The sequence below is a fragment of the Podarcis filfolensis genome (assembly GCF_964270895.1).
Source record: "Podarcis filfolensis genome assembly, chromosome: 1".
NCBI lineage: Eukaryota > Metazoa > Chordata > Lepidosauria > Squamata > Lacertidae > Podarcis > Podarcis filfolensis.
Window position 1 is genome coordinate 29,243,253 of NC_139604.1, and position 18,251 is coordinate 29,261,503.

The following is an 18,251-nucleotide window of genomic DNA, read 5'->3' on the forward strand; positions in this document are numbered from 1 at the left end:
GTCCTTGAAGTAGAAATGCTTCATTTGTTTTCTAAAGAAGTGTTAGAGAGAGTGCCATTTCCCACCCCTCCTTCACCTATTCTGCAATGAGATCGAAACATAATCATCCTTACTAAAGCATTCACTTTCTGTATTTCTCTTCAGGAAATTTCTAATATTCTGTTTAATCGAAACAGCAAGTGTATAAATCAACTGTGCAATTAAGTGGCCACTTTCAGAATAAGTCTCACATCTTGTGTTTCAGCCCCAGATGTTTCTAGGCTCCAATATTTGCCCTGCCTATATATTTACAGCTCAATTTCTGTCCATATGCACTTGTCCATAAATGCTTTATGTTCCATTTACACTCAGACAACTGAGCCACTTATGGAATAGAATGATTTTGGCTTCAGTGATGGCAAATGTGACAGAGGATGACTTTGCTTTTAGAGACCTTACAATCCCATTTCCAAAACAAAACAAACAAAGATTGTATGTGGTCCAGATTTTAGGACTGAATATTCTGATCAATGAACAACTTCTTAAAAATGCAAGAAGAGGAGGAGGTGGGGTTATATACTCAGCGTTTTTTAACGAGGTTTGTACTTTGTACTAGATTATTTTAATGCTGTGTTACTGCAAACCAGTACACTAACCCCCCGCCCTGCAACCTCGGCATATATTTTGATCTTGCTCCCCCTCCCCATACTCCTTTCCTTATGTGAAACTAAACAAATTGAAAATAATGATTCGTAACCATCTGCAGGGCTGAAATTCCACGTACAGCAGTTAACTCCATTTTACAAAACAGCTCCAATCTAGTGAATTATGGTGCAGTTCTTGTGTGCCAGCAAATAGCAACAAGCAGTTTAGAGTTCCTCTGGACAAAGACATGCAGCCAGCATTTCATTATGCCTAGTCACTTTGTGTAGTGGGAGGGGGTGGCGCGGGAGAGAAAGAAAGAGAGGGAGGGAGGGATAGAGAGAGAGAACGAACGAAAGAACGAACAAGCCTCTATACACAATTCAAAGTAATGCATTTTGAAATGGAGTGAAACCATTACCTAACTGCTTAATTTGATCAGAAAGGGGTGGGGTTGATCTATAAAATCATACGCAGAAGGGAGCCGCAGAGACATGTGCGTGTCTGTTGACATCAACATTTCTGTAGTATTGTGCATCTTTAAAGACTAGTTGCTGGTCTGTTTTTAGATATAAATATATACACATCGAGGAATTCCTTAAAATAAAAAGACAAACCACTTTTGGAAGTCCAAATATAAGGGAGTACAATGCAATAATGTGTTACTACTACTATCAAAATATTTACGTGCTGGTGTGTGAATTCCGGGATATTGTGCTACACATTCCTTTAAGTGGCCAAGTAAGCTTAATGTACTTATTGAGTGACATTTTTTTTAATTGGATTAAAGCACACTTTTTAAAATGGGTACTTAAAAAAAATCTACATTTGTTTTTGTTTTTTTAAAAAATATGCTGTTGGTTTATTTTGATCTTAGTTTTGATGGTATAGAATGAAAGTTGCTTAAAACCAGCAATATATTGAGTCCAGGGGGATCTATCCAGTCCATAAATTCTCTGGTGTCTACTGGATTTTTCATCAGGGAGACTTCCAATAAAAATGATCTATTTTAGAAATAATATTGTTTAGTAGGTTGAAATGTGGTGTAATAAAATTAGACCTTCAGTCTTCCAAAGTTACTACTTAGATGGAACCCTTGGGATGGCAAAATGGCTGTATAAGCAGATGAATCAGACAGTTCTACTGATGGATACATTTGTCAGTCACTGTTACGGATATAATATATTCTCATATCTGTAATCCTGACACTGTTACATCCAAATGAAATCAACATGAGGTTGTCATCTTTAAGCAAATATGTTAAGTGTTGTCTTTTGTGCTGTGGATTTGAAAGAAAGGGGCCCAAGGGAGCCAGCATCATGCAAATGGAACAAATCCCATTTCTTCTGAGCTGTGCTGTTTTCCCCCTCCTTCATGGCAGCTGGCTGTGTTATCTTTGTGTGTTTCTCTGAGTGCTGACAATTCTTTCAGTGATCTAAGTTAGGGCACATTAGAAAGTGGAAGCAGCTGTCTGTCGCTATACTGAGAGACGTGTTTGCTCTACTGCAAAGATGAAGGACCATGAATCCTTGACACACACACACACACTTCCCCCTCCCCTCCCCTCCTTTTTTTTTTTTTTTTACTTTCCAACATGATCAACATTCAGACACACAGATTGTCTGCTTGGACAGTTTTTTGTTCTGACTGACAGCATCTGGCATAGACAAATTTAAAAATACATAGCATGCCATGCTTGGAATTGGAACATCCCTTTCTTTATTAATCTTCTCATTTAAAGCATTCATTCACATTTCACTAAGGGTTAAACTTGATATGGCTGGAACGTTTATTTTAAACGATTAAGCTCCTAATGAAATACCTTGAATGAACTCCAAACAGCTAGAGCATATATTTTTTTTTAAAATTAACACCTGATTAATGTGGGCCTCGGACAGGGATGGAAAGTGTAGGATTGTCTTAGATACACAGTTGATTAAAATGGCAGGGATGTTGAAATTTTATTTTTAGCATTTAGGTAAATAAAAATGATTTGTTTCAGCACTCAGCATATTTTCTATGAAATGAATTGTCCTTCAGGACAATTGTCTAACTGGATCTACTAGTAGTAGAAAAATAATTTGTTGTTCATAATTTTAAGAACTAAACAGTTTGTGCTTTAGTGAAACATAAAATTTAGATGATTCTGACATTAAATATACACTTGTTAGTATATGTTGCTTGTATATGTTGCTTTTAATAAGGCAAATACGCTGTGGAATACGCCCCTCCCTACCCCCACGTTTGTTACGTACACTTATCTCCACAATGCAGTTTAGCAATGCAGACATGCTTATTTAGCCTTTATGTAATAATATCATGGACATTGCCTATACCAGTCTGGATCTGAACTGTGTGTGTGTTTTAAGGCCTTTGTGTAGCATACATTTTTAGACCATTTGATGATCCTTATTCTGGCTTGCAGCATTTAACTCTGTGTAATACAGTGATGGAGAGTGGGAAAGCGTTGCTTCATGGATAGTACAGTGTTCTACTAAAATGGACGAGACAACTATTTAAGTGCCTAGCAGCAAATACAGTATATGTTAGGGTTTTCTTTTTTTAAGCCTATGCTCATTCAGGGGGTGGGGGGGAGTGAGATGCAGCAGCAGACAAGGTCTGTTAATTGTGAGGAGACAAGACTTGTATTCCTTGGATAGACACAGGAGAGGGCACTTGCTTTAGGATAAATTCTGACAAATTTCAGATGCAGATATCCAGGCTGAAATAAAGAAATGATAAAAGACAATAATAGTTGCATCCCAAATAGGGTTTATGTTTTAGTTGGGCCCCTATAGTTCACGTTTAGCCTTTTAGAAATGGATCTTTTTGGAAATGTATTTTTAAACATTTCCATAGGAAGGCGGCTGTTTGTGTGTAGCTGGGCAGAAGATCACAGTCTAAACATTTATATCTGTAGGGCTGTGAGGATAGTCCTCTGAAAAATATTTGGCTTTTAGCTTGAAATATTTTCTATTATTTTCCCTTCACTGATCTGTTTCGGATATAGTAATTCTATTGATTTGGTTTTTCAGCGTTTCTGAAAGTGTTCTATCTTTTATATTCACATCAATTCAAATGTATAAATCAGCTTTCACTTTAAAACTTTTGAAAATCCCGTCATTGTTTTTACACAACTGATGTTGTTTGTGTAAACTTCCATCTCCACACTCTAGTAGTTAAAAGAGAGGAGTGCATATTTGCATCTGTAAGCAAACTGGGAATAGGTTGGAGTACACAATTCCCTGGTGGAAAAGGAAGGTTTAGCAGTAATGCTTTTAATCTGGACTTGTAGAGGATTCAGGAGCATCCATAGATCTGCTCCAGTAATTACCATACCCCAAGTGGCACCAGCAGAGACATTTGCCTAAAAACTTGATGTCTTCATTACACTGTTTACATTTTAATTAGAAACATGAAAATTTACTGATTCATGCGAACCACTGTAGTTTAAGTGGGTTCGTTCTCTATCCAATAAATCATTTAATAATAAAAAAGAGCCCTGCAGTCAGCATATGTAGTTTACTGAGAATCATTCATGGGAATAATGTGTTAGCATTACAAGCTGCTTTTAAAATATGTTTTTTTTTATTTTATCAGAGGTAGAATTTGCATATAAATTAGAGAATGGCATTTTAAATTGGCTGTCATTTATGCATGATACTACACATATGCAAATTACACGTGTGCATAATATATGCACGCATACCAGGGTGTCAGACTTAAATGTCTAATGCGGGGAAAAACACAAGCACACACTACAGATGAATGCTTAACATGAGCTTTGTATGTGCTAAACAGAAGAAGCCAGTGCTCCACTTCTACTCTCATTCACATAGACTTGATTGTATGTGTGTCCTTGCTGTTGGTGTATAAATAGAGATGTAAAACACACACCATGTATATGTATATTATTTCCCCTTGACTTTTGCATGTACCTGTCAGCACTAGTGCCCTAAAACAACTCCCACTAGGAGCAAGCTGGCCTGACGCATTGGTGCCTGTCAGTGTCCATCCCTGAGTCAGCAGCATGTCCATTGCTTGAATCGTGCGACAATCACTCATCCAGTTTTTTCCCTCCCCAGGGGGGCAACCGTCCTCCTCATCACGGAGAATGACCCTTCTGTCTGGCATGCTCAAGATCCTGAATCTCCCCACATCAGTGTGTGAGTTCAATTCCCTACTCCTGAAGGCAGAGCTGGGATTCTAGCTAATGACTCAGAGATACAGAGGGTCAATGCACTGCTGATCTGGAGTACTGAGCCATCGCACCAGCTTAGTTGTACATTTCCTTATTTTCTCTCTGGCCACACCAACTCCCTGTTTCTCCCCCTTTATAATAAATTGTGTTTTATGGGAAGTTAAATAGAAGCACCCCACCCCCAATTTTCACTTGGGCCGATAACTGATTTCTGGCAGGAAATGTAGAAGATATTTGACATTTTGCTTACAAAAGAGCTCTTGTGCTCTCCTTTCACACTGCCTTTGTTTTTGTTGGTTGCTTCTTCATGTAAGGATAGAAGACCTATGGCAGGAGAGTTGCTATTACTAGTCTGGCAGCTTGTGGTTTATTTAATTTTAACGGCATTTACATAATTCTATTCTGTAAAAACAAAATCTCTCGTAAACATTGTCTTCCCTCTGATCTATCTATCAATCATCTATCTATCTATCTATCTATCTATCTATCTATCTATCTATCTATCTATGAATACAACTAAAATTGCCTGCATCAGATAGATACTTGACTCCAAATTGAGCAAGTATGGTTGCCATTCTTTTTATAAACACTCAAATGGAAGCGAGCTCCATGTAGATCTGTGGAGCTTACTTCTGAGTAAACATGCAGATAATTTCACTGTAGACTTGTTTTTCTTTTCCTTACACAATATGCGGTTTAAATGTACTAATGCATTTTGTGGTTGTTTTTAATGGCTTTTTAATAGCTCACACATTCGAAGTTCATTATTCATCTAAATAGTGTAATATTTAAATTCATTAGAGAAAGTTGTGAACTATTTTAATTTTATTGCAGTGCAACAAGGACCAACCAACCTCTTGAGGCCTTGTGGCTTTTTAAAAGGGTTTTTTAATATATATATAAAGATGTACTCTGTTTTGTTTTTCAAATAAATACTTTCAGGCTGCAGTGTTCTCACAAGCGCTTGTTATAGCATAGATGTGACAAATGAAAAGGAACAGTTTACACATAGTCAAAGCTTGTAGATGCTTTCTATATATTGCATAATTCTAATGTGGTGTCATCATCCCTTCTCTGGCTGCCAATCCTTCCATCCCTCTCCATCCCTTCTAGCTCTAGCAAATTTGAAGCTTTGAGTTTAAGCATTTTAGTGAGATTTACTTCAAAGTAAGCATGCCAGGGATTGGGACTACAAGGCTTTGGTCACACACACACAACCTTTCTTTTTCCAACCGTAATGTGATGTTGATGGAGTTTTGTGTGGTGAATGAAGCTGGCTGGCTGGCTGCCAGCCATCGACTATGAAATCCTGGGTACCTGAGAGCTTATCAGTTCTTTTGCTTTGTAAAAAAGAAAAAGAAAAAGTGATGAAAATGTTGGTAAACTGCCATGAAGGTTTAAGGCTGCCGGAATAAGGAGCCGTGTAATCAGATTGGAAAATGGTGCTTGAGATTCTCTGCTTGGGAAAGCAGCCGGCAGTGGACCTACTGAGATGCTGAGCGAGTGCTGACCACTTTGTTAGCAAATCAGCTTGTTTAGAGGCAGCAGCAGGGTGGAAAAGCCTAGCCCTTGTGATGGTATGTAATGCCACAAGCACCTCTTGTTTTGCAGAATGCAATCATCTTGCAATTAGCTCCCTTTACATTGAAACTGCTTTCTTCAGAATGATTGTTCTTCCTCCTCCTTTATTCTAGCTGTGTGCTTCCCCCAGTTAGGCATGAAAAGTATTGTATGAATCAAAACAATCCATTAATTTTATCACCGGGCTGGGGGGGGGGGGGAAATGTAAGTGGTCAACTGGCCTCCCTCAGCAGCTGGAAATTCTGTGGTTCGCTGTACCGTAGAAAAGGTCTTTTTAACTATTTCAGATAATGCCAGGTTTTTGTCTGCTTGTGCATAGCCTAAGAATACACTTGCAACAACAAAACAAATAATTAAAAATTACACTGTGGATGGTGAGAGAAAAACCCTAACGTATGGAAGGAAAAAGTGCTCCTGTTTGTTTAGGTATGTTTTTGGATGCTGCCAATGCAGAAGTCTCCAATGACACAGCCACTTATCTTTCTAATTCCACTACTTCACCTCTTGCTGAACTTCATTGTGCAAGATTTTAAAGTACAAGGCAGGCACTGTTTGTTATTCTTCAAAATGTAATTCTGATTTTAGGCAAATTAGCCAAGTTGCTTGCTGCAATTTTTTCCTTTCCTTTTCTGAGGATAATATTTTCAAGTTTTGCTATTTGAAAGAAGCTGGAGTTTAAACAACAAACAAACCCATCCACCTTTGAACCCAGAAGGAAACAGAGTAAGACTAGCTTTGTTTTTTCGTTTAGATTGTCTTGCAATGTCCCTTAAGAAAAAAATCCAATATTAAGAGCATGTTTATATCTGGGCTTGTTTGATCTTTTATCCTTCTGTAACCTCCAAGTGCCTGAAAGACTGAAGAAGGAAATGCTCAAACTGCCATGTTGTTTTCCAAGGAAGGGAATCCAGCAGACACACACTGCCATGCAACTTCAGCTAATTTCAATGCGGTTTGTGCAGAAACCTCTCACAAATTCAAAATGATTAGCAATTGCTGTAGTGCCTAGTCAGTTGTGTCCAAGGTGAAGACATTTTATTGCTTTCTTCCTGATACGAACGAGAGCAAAGTATATTGGTGTTACAGTGCTGTTAACCAGCAGACCTGATGACTCAGTACGAATGCACATTGCTATTCTTTCTTCAACATAGATCTCAACAAAGTTCATGTTACAAGTGATATTCTGCTAGAACAGTAGAGTTTTTGTTATTATTTTTACTATGGGGTGTTGCGGTTTGGGTATGGTAGAAGAATCAATCTTCACTCTGGCTTACAATACGTGAGATACTGAATTTATTGCTTCTCATTTTATTAATGATTTCTGTGGAGAGAAATTTTAACTTGTCATGATGAAGCTGCCTTTTTACCCATTATAAAGAATGAATCTGTTTGGATTGTGAAATGGGAAAATGCTAGCCATAGTGTACAGCACAAATGCCTAATTCCCTTAATTTACACTTGCAGCACTGGGCACAATTCCATGTAAAAGTTCCATGTGTTTCAGTGGGACATAACCACAATTAACTATACTCTGGGTTATAAACTTTGGGTTGTTTACATATATACAATATGGCCAGATTCTTTGTTTCTAAATTTTAAGAACAAAATGAGCAAGGAATGACTGCTAGCCTGTATACATCCGTATGCTTGCAGATCTACTTTATATTCTTTCAAAGGACAAACTCCATTAGATATGCACTTACTGTACATTGGATTATAAATCTTACCATTTAATGGTAATTCAGTGAGCAGTTATTGCTTCAGTGGCCTTTTTCCCCCCTTCCTTTTTTTTTGTCCCATCACACTTGTGAAATAGGGTTACCCTTTACAAGTGTCGCATCCCTAGATTCATCTTTTGTACTTGATAGTTGTTCCTAGTGCATCGTAGAAAGTGAAAAGAAAAATAGGGATGTAAAGGCAGCCATCAGGATAAATGTTGGGGGAGGGGCTGTGTGTGTGTGTGTGTTTGTGCGCGCAGAAAACAGGCATGGAGCAACAAAGAGATCGAGGTATTTTAAGATCAATCTGACAGATTAAAAATTTGCTGTGAAGGTACACTTTTATTAACCCCCATTCACATCCCATTTCCCCCAGTAACACTACGTAGTCTGTGTTAGAATGTCCAGGAAACAGAAAAGGTATCTTAATGATGCAAGTCTCTCTCTCTCTTTTATTCCCTCTGCTTGCTTATGCTGTTAATACCCTTATCCTTCTAATGTGAAATACTTTTTTGGAGAAACAATATGCACATTTGTAAAGAAATTATAAAAGGATTCTCCTTTTGAAGATAATGAGTTTTTTCTTCAGGAACTGCAGGTTACACGGAACACAAATGAGCTCTAAGTGGAGGGATTTAACGTCCTGCTATAGCATTTAATTTCTTGAGGAAAGGAGTTCAGTTCAAGGTTAGCCTGTTATTGTGGTACTGGCAACTACTTCTCTCATTCCTGTTCTTCTGCCAGCAGTCCTGTACAAAAGGCAGTCATTTTTATTTAATACGTGGGGAGGTATTAATCACTGCAGTGTTTTCTTGTGAAAATTTATCTTACCAAATTCATTTTTTTCCACTACTCATGACAATAATAGGTGTTTAATTACTCAATAAGAGCAGTTTATAGATTCCATTTTTCCTCTATGCTGGACAAATGGTATTGATTTTGTACTTCAATGCAACATGAAACAGTATTAAACTCAATTAGAATTCTGAAACTGGTAATGTACATTAGTTATGGTAACGGAATCCCACCCCCTCAGTCAAAGACACAAGAAGCCCCTGCCACAACTGAAAAAAAGAACTAAATCTCTTAAAACTCCCAGGACAAAAATGATCCATTTATGAAGTTAATTTTATTAACAAGTGGAGATACTTTGAACTTCTTCTTTTAAAAATAATGCATTACATATGTATGGGCACATCATATTTTCATAGTGGACAACCAGGCCCATGGCAGCTAAATCTCTGTTACTAATGGGCCATTCAGAGTCATAAGATGTCACTATGCTTATTCGCCATACTGCTGTAGATATGGCTTTTGTGCAGCCAGTATTGTCAAGTACAACATTTCATCTGAGAAAAATAAAATTGACATTGCACATCAACCTTGACATCAGCCTGTTAAAAAACATATGGGAACCATCTCACTCATGCCTTGTCTTAAGCTTTCAGATTTGATCAGAGGGACAAGGGTTGACCACATGAATATTGTCCTGCCATCAAACATAGCAGCATAAGACCTGTGATTCAGCTCCAACGTACAACTTCTGGGCTATACCTTTTTTTTCATGCCTTTTGGGTTTTATTTTGAATTGTTTCCATTATGTAATCCAGTTTTCTTTCCTTATTTTTTTTGCCGTAAGAGGAACAGGAAAAAGATTTCTTGCATATTGTGTTAGCATTCCAGTTTTTGCACTAGCATTGCTTCTGAGATTTAGTCATCTGTGTGCGTGTTTGCACAATTAAAGTTATCCACAAATGAGTTGGTCTTTCTCTCAGCATTATGAATTGGCATATTAGTACGTAAGGCCAATATGCTACACAAGATTATTCACTGAGAATAGGGCATTTATGACTATGTATGGTGAGGGAGATGGCAGAGTTCCTGTACCTTTACTAGTTGTGCAGAGGAAGAATTTGGGCAGGTGCAGCATCTATAACCATGTTGAATTATGGAAGAAGCTACACATGCTTTAGATCTTCATTTTGTAGAAGTATTGAAACTTGAGACCTTAGGAGGTATGGAGGAATTTATTATTTTTATAGCATTGGGAATTATATTATGCATTTGGTATTGGGTACTCAGACTGCATCTCTTAGGAACTCAAAAGTTGCCCCTCCACTCCTTGTTGTGGCAGAAACATTTTACGAATTGTCTATCCTGTTGGTGAATCCACTGCTGTATCTCTTGTTGCTCATACATTCATGGGGAAGGGTCAGCCTGTGCGTAATTTTGCTGCAGTATCGGAATACACACACACACACACACACACATATGTATATGTATATGTATATGTATATGTGTGTATGTATTTAATACATTCATGGATGAACAAGTCTTAAAGAGAGCAAATTTGCACACCAAGGAAGGATTTCCCACTATTTAGCTGGTATATCTAACTGCTGAAATATGTGTTGCTAGGAAAGAGAGTCATAGAATCTGTATTTGTCTTTCTTATAAATTCAGCTATTTAGCTATTTTTAAAAAGAAAAGGAGAATATTGTTTATGTTTGCTATAAGCCTGTATAAAATTCATTCTTCCTTATATCTATTACCGAGGCGTCTCTGCTTCTAACTGTACAGGATTGAAATCTTAATTAAGCAGCAGCATGTTTGTCAGGTTACTGTTTCCACTGGCTATAAATATAATTGACAATTTCTTACATTAATACCTGCTTTCCTTGGTTTAATTTAGATTATGTGAAAATATCAGCTCAGGTATTTAAAACAGAATCAAAATGGGATTTAAACAGATTAATCTCCTCTCAGTACATATATTTTGTACACCTTTCTTATATTTAGATGTCTGTTTAGGTGTTCAGCAAAGGTAAATAATTCTGATGTATATATGCTTGCACTTGGAAAACATTTCAGTCTTTAAATACAATTTAACTAGTAGGAGGTTTTTTTTTCATTTTGAACAAGTTTCTGTTGGATGCTTTATTCAAAATATTTCATTGTTTGTGTATGGAGGAATACATTATTCTTAATGTTTCAGCAGATAAGATAGTTGTCCATCTACCAGCATATTTTAGTACACTGGATATGCAGCGCGTTCGGCACGGAGGGTCACCTTGGAAAATGCAGAGGGCCACAGCTAATTTGCATATTTTAGTTAACATAATTTGTGCAAAGTGTGTGTGTGTGTGTCTGTGTGTGTGTGTGTGTGTGTGTGTGTGTAATGCTGGCTGATCTATTTGGCTTATTTCCACTGTGGTGAATAGTCCACTTCACTGGGGCTGTTGCGATCTGATCCATTCAGTTACTGCATGTCTTCTTTTTTAAATTATTAGACCTCAACAAACTGAGAGTTTTTGATTTTTCTTCTCAGCCAAGTGGCAGATTAATAAATATTAGGGCCTTTTTCTTTTTCATTAAGGATTGCTTAAGGGCTGAAAAATTATTTTCTTTTTCTTAAAGTATGTTCAGTTCATACCATTTTGCACACTGTACCCAATCTGGCAACCCTGGAGGCTTTCCTTCCTTTAAAGCTGCACTGCAGTCAGGTAAGCATGGGGCTGAGGTGGTACTCTACAGTTACCACTGAGTGGTGGGTGTGGTGGATTGCAAAGGTATTCCATATATGCTTACCAGAGGGAGATGCAAAGCAGCAGCTGAGTTAGGGACTGCTCCCTGCCTTTGTTCTCTGGAAGCCGCCCAGAGTAGCTGGGGCAACCCAGCCAGATGAGTGGCAGATGCTGATGCGCATGATTATTATTTTGTGTTTCCGTCTGGTAAGGATATGGGTTCTTCTTTGGTTGCCCCTTAGTACTGCTTCAGCTCCCTTGTTTACCTTGCTGCTGCTGCTGCTGCAGTAGCTGTAATGGAAAAGATTATCCACTCTAGCTCTTCTTCTTTGGCGATCACTAGTAGCTGAGTAAGATTGTCTTCCGTGAACATGGTCGCAACAGTGAGTCCGTAAGTGACTGTGGAGGCCAATTCTCGATGCACATGTCCTTCCACAGTGGGGGCATAGGTTTCCGGATGGGAGTTGATGGCATGGTGAGGGTTTGCCAAGTGTGCCTTCCTCTTAGCACGTTTTTCCCTTTCGTCCCAAGTTCAAGCGTCTTCAAAGTTCATGACAAAGGCTGTTCTCCAATTGGAGTGCTCGCAGGCCAGTGTTTCCCAATTGTTGTCATTTATACTACATTTTTTTAGATTTGCCTTGAGAGTCTTTAAACCTCTTTTGTTGACCACCAGCATTACACTTTCCAATTTTAAGTTTGGAATATAGTAGTTGCTTTGGAAGACAAATAATCAGGCATCTGAATAACATGACCAGTCCAACGAAGTTGATGTTGAAGAATCATTGCTTCGACACTGGTGATCTTTGCTTCTTCCAGTACACTGGCATTAGTTTGCCTGTCTTCCCAAGTGATATGTAAAAATTTTTGGAGACACCGTTGATGGAATCTTTCGAGGAGTTGGAGATGGCATTTATAAGTGGTCCATGTTTCACAAGCATACAGTAAGGTTGGTAGTACAGTAGCTTTGTAAACAAGCATTTCAGTTTCCCTGAGAATGTCCCGGTCCTCAAACACTTCAATTGGGAGAAAGCTGCACTCACAGAGCTCAGGCAATGCTGGATTTCGGCATCAGTGTCGGCCCTTGTGGAGAAATAACTGCTCAGTAGCCTCTCTATTACTGTTAAATCTATCCCTTATTTTTTGCAATGTTTGAAAGAGCATTTACTGGGTAGCATACACTGTATTAAAGCTACTCATAGCTTTATCAGAGGCCAGGCACTATAGTTTACTTAGCCTAATGGTTGGTTCGCCCCTGGTTTTAATTACTCTGAAACCCATTTCCTACTTATGACAGTTCACTTTAAAAGCTGCATTGCTTCATTTCAGTAACTTTATTACTGTTTGGCTCAGAGATTGCTATTTCGCCTTGGCCACAGATTCTCATCAGTTGCCCAGTTCACCTTTGTCCACACTATACTTGTGAAATGACCTGCTCCTGTAATGCTTGTCAATAGCAAATTGCTGCATCCTCCTGCATCCATGCTGTAGCACACAACAAAGGAACGCAATACTTTTTAGATTTTTCACTCTTTCCTTTTTTTTAGAAATTAAACTTTAATGCAGAGAATCCTAATTAGCATTTAATACCTGGTAATTAAGGCACTGGTTGGGGTCAACTATATAAAGCACATCAGTTGAACTGGCACCTGATTAATAGTCTTGGTGATATAAAAAAGTTCAGCACAAAAGAGTGCTCTTCTAGGGTCAGTGCTTTAATAGCTGTGGAAAGTGCAGGTTTTGCTGTAATTCTCTCTTAACAACTGGATCAAAATAATAATTTGCGAGGTGTTCATGGCTGGCTTCTCCATCATGATGTCAGGTGAATTATTTTAGTGACGTCAGGAAGATTGTTTGGTTTTCCTAGTACTGCCACCAAAACAATCAGACTTCATTTAGTTTCCGCATTCCTTTTCACATTTAAATTTAGGAGGATTTCTATGTGAAGTCAAATTTATTCTGAATATGGATGACCACGAGGTTTGTTTGCCTGCACCATTTAAGGACATAACACTACACAAACAGTATGTTAGTTCAGCAAAATGTATTGTTTAACCAAAGTTTTGGATGGTGCTTTTAAAAAAAAAGTTTAGGGGTACTCTCATTTTCCTACTCATATTGAAATACTGCCCCTCAATGAGGTCAAACTTAGATTCACAAAATGTTAAGGGGTACGGGTACCCCCCGCGTCGCCCCAGAAAAAAACACTGTTTCAAAAGTAAGGCTATATCATATGTGCATCTTTATTTTTTAAAAAATATGCCTGGCTTTTTGTTACTGCAAAGCTTTTAAGTGGGGAAAATGTTAATTGAGGCACATCACAAATTTACATAGACCATGAAATCTTAAAATTTAGTAAGAATGTTTCCACATATCTTCATTTGTATACACATCTATTGACTTCAGATTGGGCCCATGGGGAACAAAGCAATTTTGGCTACGTCTAATGTTAACTGTGAACAGTACCCACAGTTTTTCCCTTCTTCTAAACAGGACTGAACTTGAGCAAGTCCGTATGAATTGCATTGTTGGATGCACGGCAAATATCTCAGTTGGTTTCTTTTTCCCCAGTGGGAACTCCCAGGATACACGAATCCCAGGATACACAAATCATATTTTATTTCATGTATGTGTCTAAATACTTGATTATTAAATGCCATCCATATGTTGAAACTGGTATCTGTACTTGAATCAGCTTGTGGCTAACAGGCAAATGACTTCTCCACTTTTGCTGCATCTAGCACTGGGGATATATATACTGTACATTAATCCTATTCTGATCACTGCTCATCAGGTGCATACAAAATATTATCTGCTCTGGATCCCTTCAGGTGGGCATAGGTCTATTCATATGGGCCTCAGTCGATAGACTAGGGATACAATTTTCATCTCAGGCAGAGATTAGTCCAAGTCTTATTATTTTTTAGACACAAATATGAATTTGTGCAAATTGAGCCTACCTTCAAAAGATGTACTCTTAAAAAAATTGAAAACCATTTCGTGTATGTTTTTTTTTGAAAAGGAGTATTTGATTTTATAAATAAATGCTAATAAATGTCTACTAGCATTTCCACTTGATTAGCACTTGCACCCAGGTCTGCTATAATACTGTGGCCAAATATTGGCATGGTTTGCAGTAAATGTTAAAACAAAGCAATTTTGCTGTCTTCTCATGTGCTTTCTGTAGAGTGTATATGTGTGCGCGTACAAACACACATGTGCGCACAGACTAAATAAATAAATCACACACACATTCTAATTCTGTTAGTTTTCTATACAAGTAGTGTCTATTTTAATGGTCATTATATAAATCTGGAGTATGTCCTCTATGTGTGTTAATAAATAACAAAGGAGCACTTGCAATCTCCTTTTTATCCTATTCTCGTTTAAGGCTGGTGTATATATGTCTCTCCCATTTTATCCTCACAATAATTCTGTGAAGTAACTTGGCAGAGAGATGGTAACATGCTCATAGCTATCTAGAAAAATGATGGCTATGTAGATATTTGCATTGATGTTTCCCATGTCCAAATAGTGTTCTAGGCATTACACTAAACTGGCTTATTTCCAGCTTAATTTGGGAAACACAAATATTGCCAAGGGTTAATGCTCAAAAGAATGTTTTCCCCTTTTGGACACCTGCTTGATTTGTTGTGCATGACTTGCATTTACATTGGGCAATAAAAATGGTGTTCATTTAACACATAAATAGGATTGTTTGTGTCTGCTAAGATGTCACAGTTTTATTTCAGTAAAATGATTAAATCATCACCTTTTTATAACTTCCTTTTACCCTGGTGTATGGTTAGGGCAAAGGTTCAGACCAATCCTTTTCATGTACATAATCATGCACTGCAATTAATCACAATCTAGTTCTTTAAAAAGGAATCCATTAAGATGTAATACCATCTGAACAATCACCAAGTAGAAAATCTGATGCATTAAGAGTTCCAGGCTTTTGCTGTATGGAAGTTTTGTAGTATTTAACCTTCCTTACAAGAGCATTAAATTTAGAGCAGCTTATATGTATGAAGTATTAATATAAAACACAGACAGAGCAGTTTATCATGTAGTGCTGTAATTTCTGAGGTCCTTAACAATGATATGATTTTGTTATCCTTAAGTAGGACTACTGAATTCAAGAAAAGTCTCTCTAACCTTCAGTGAAAAGTTGAGCACTGTATAATAAAAGCTTTTCCATTGAAATGGTTTTGTTCTTATTCTCTTACCTAGTTTTGAAAATGAAGTCTTGTATCCAGCTGCGTTAGTCACATGATTGCATCCCCTAGAGCAGAGGTTTCCAAATGATGGTCCTTGAGCTTCATTCTAATTGAATTCCTATCTCATCACTCTTTGGTGGCCATGTGCCCTATTCTACAGAAGTCGCCTGTATGAAGGTCTTTGAATCCAAGTCTGAGAGAGCTGTGGCCTTGAAGTTGCTGTCAGATGTATTATATGTCTACTTAAAAGTAATTATTTTTAAATCAGCACCTACTCATATAAATTAGCAGAAGTATTTATAAAGGTGTCTTCCTTTTGTTTTCTCTTAGCTGATGCATAAGTAGTACAGTACTTTATTGTACCAGAAGTTATCCTATCAGTCTGTAGGCCATGAAAACTGATCTGACTTACACCCGAACCCACAGCCTGTGTTAAGTCAGTGTTAAGTCAAGCAGCAAAACCGGGTGTATTAAACCTCAGAGTATGTGTGGGGTGTGTGTGTGTTTGGCTTGGTCTTCTAATCCAAAAAATGTATTGTTCCTCTAACATTCTTAGCCATCTCTCATAAAAATTTAGAATCTTTTAAATATACAATCCTCTCAGAACAACCAAAATAAATATTAAGGGTTGTAGTCAAGCAAGGCATTCTCAGATTAGATCCAATGAAATCAATGGACTTCACTAATTTGACTGTGATCCAGCAAACTGTGTGTGTATTTAAGTCAAATAACTGAGCACAGGTTGTTAAAAAATCAATAAGGCAAAGTCTCAAATATTCTCCAACTAAACATCAGTAAGAGCTGCTCAACAGTGGGACAGACTCCTTTGGAAGGAGGTGGAGTCCCCTTCATTGGAGATTTTAAACAAATGTTGGATGGCCATCTGTCACAGATGCTTTAGTTGAGATTCTTGCATTGTAGTGGGTTGGACTAGATGGCCCCTGGGGTCCCTTCCAACTCTACAATTCTGTGATTCCTCTTCAATGCTGTGTATTAGCTGCTTTGCAGTCTGTGCTTTTTACACAACCATGCCTATACTACAAGTTTGTTTCCTGGTCAAGACCTGGAGATTTTATTTGGTTATGAGATACTTCTTTTTTCCCCAACCTTATTAATATTTGAAAATGTATTTACTTCACACATGTCTGGCTGTCGGAATAATACCCTTCCATGTTTAATATACTAAAGCAAAAAACGCTGTTCACAAGGCAACAGAGTACAGTGGTACCTCTACTTACGTGTACCTCTTGTTATGTATCCTTCAGCAAACCCGGAAATATATTTCCAGGTTTCGCTGCACGCATGCGCAGAAGCGCTCTATCACGCCGCACATGTGCGCAGAACAGGCACCTCCGGTTGCGGAAACCTTGGGATCCGACAAGAGCTCCGGAATGGATCCTGTCCACGACTGGAGGTACCACTGTACTTGGTAAAGATCTCAGATGCTTAGGTAAGAACGTGTTTCAGGGTGCCATGCACATGCTCATAACGTCATCTCAGGCACACAGAGCTCTGGAAACTACAATTCCCAGCTGCTATCCCTTCTTGAAAACTCTTGAAAACACTAAAACTTCACAGGAACCCTGCAGACCTGCACATGCCCAGTTAGCATTCCAAGACAGAAAATAATTTCCTATAGAACTGGTGCTTGATGGTGTATTATGCACTGGACAAATTCACATGCCAAAGTAGCTAAGGACACATTAAAGTGATAAAGAGATTAATGTGCATTAAACTGAGGTGGAACTGACAATTTTGGCGATAAAATTACGGTTGCAGTCCTTAGCCCTTCAAAAAGTGGAATGGCCCTTGAGGTCATTTAGGTTATACAGCCCTGCATTACAGTTCTCCCATAGCCTATACAAACACATGCAAGTGTTTCTGAATGCACAGATAAGTGCGAGAAGTAACATTTCATTGACTAATATGCATTGCTTTGAGATGTGAAGAAATAGACATCTGGCAATGCCATCTGACATCTGTCGGAAGCACTTTACAAGGCAGCTGTAAGCCAAGCAAATGGAACTAGGAACATGCGTTTTTGATTTACAAGTATAACAGATTTCCATTGTGATTTTTCTGTAAGACATTAACACCCCATCGTTTTCATATTTATGATAGTAGCGTTATGCTGTTTTGCCTTACTCTATACAAATTGAAGTCAATGGACTAAAGTACCTATATTTATGTTTAAGGCTGATCTGGTCTGGACATGGCCAATAGGGGAGGGGCAATTTAATGAAGTGCTGGTCCAAGAGAAAGATCCTGTAATACTGAGTGCTCGGCATTGCAACCATACCTTTACCTATTGCTTTTGATGCTTGGTTGCAACACCATTTAGACCGAGAACCTGCAAAGCAAGCAAATGATTGAGCTGGCTGACTGTGCT

The 18,251-nt window shown here is 38.1% G+C and overlaps 1 protein-coding gene and 2 long non-coding RNA genes across 6 annotated transcripts in view; 2 read left to right on the forward strand and 1 right to left on the reverse strand.

Moving 5' to 3' along the window:
* The window catches only part of LOC310745362, a 409,990-nt gene that overhangs the window by 291,877 nt on the left and 99,862 nt on the right, over positions 1-18,251 (reverse strand). The gene's annotated exons all lie outside the window — the stretch shown is intronic.
* Positions 1-18,251, forward strand: part of FIGN (fidgetin, microtubule severing factor) — a 126,245-nt gene that overhangs the window by 22,147 nt on the left and 85,847 nt on the right. The window lies entirely within an intron of this gene.
* On the forward strand, positions 89-6,186 carry LOC310747495. Its single transcript, XR_014540928.1, has 2 exons — positions 89-1,153; positions 1,233-6,186. It is a non-coding gene; the product is annotated as an uncharacterized lncRNA (long non-coding RNA).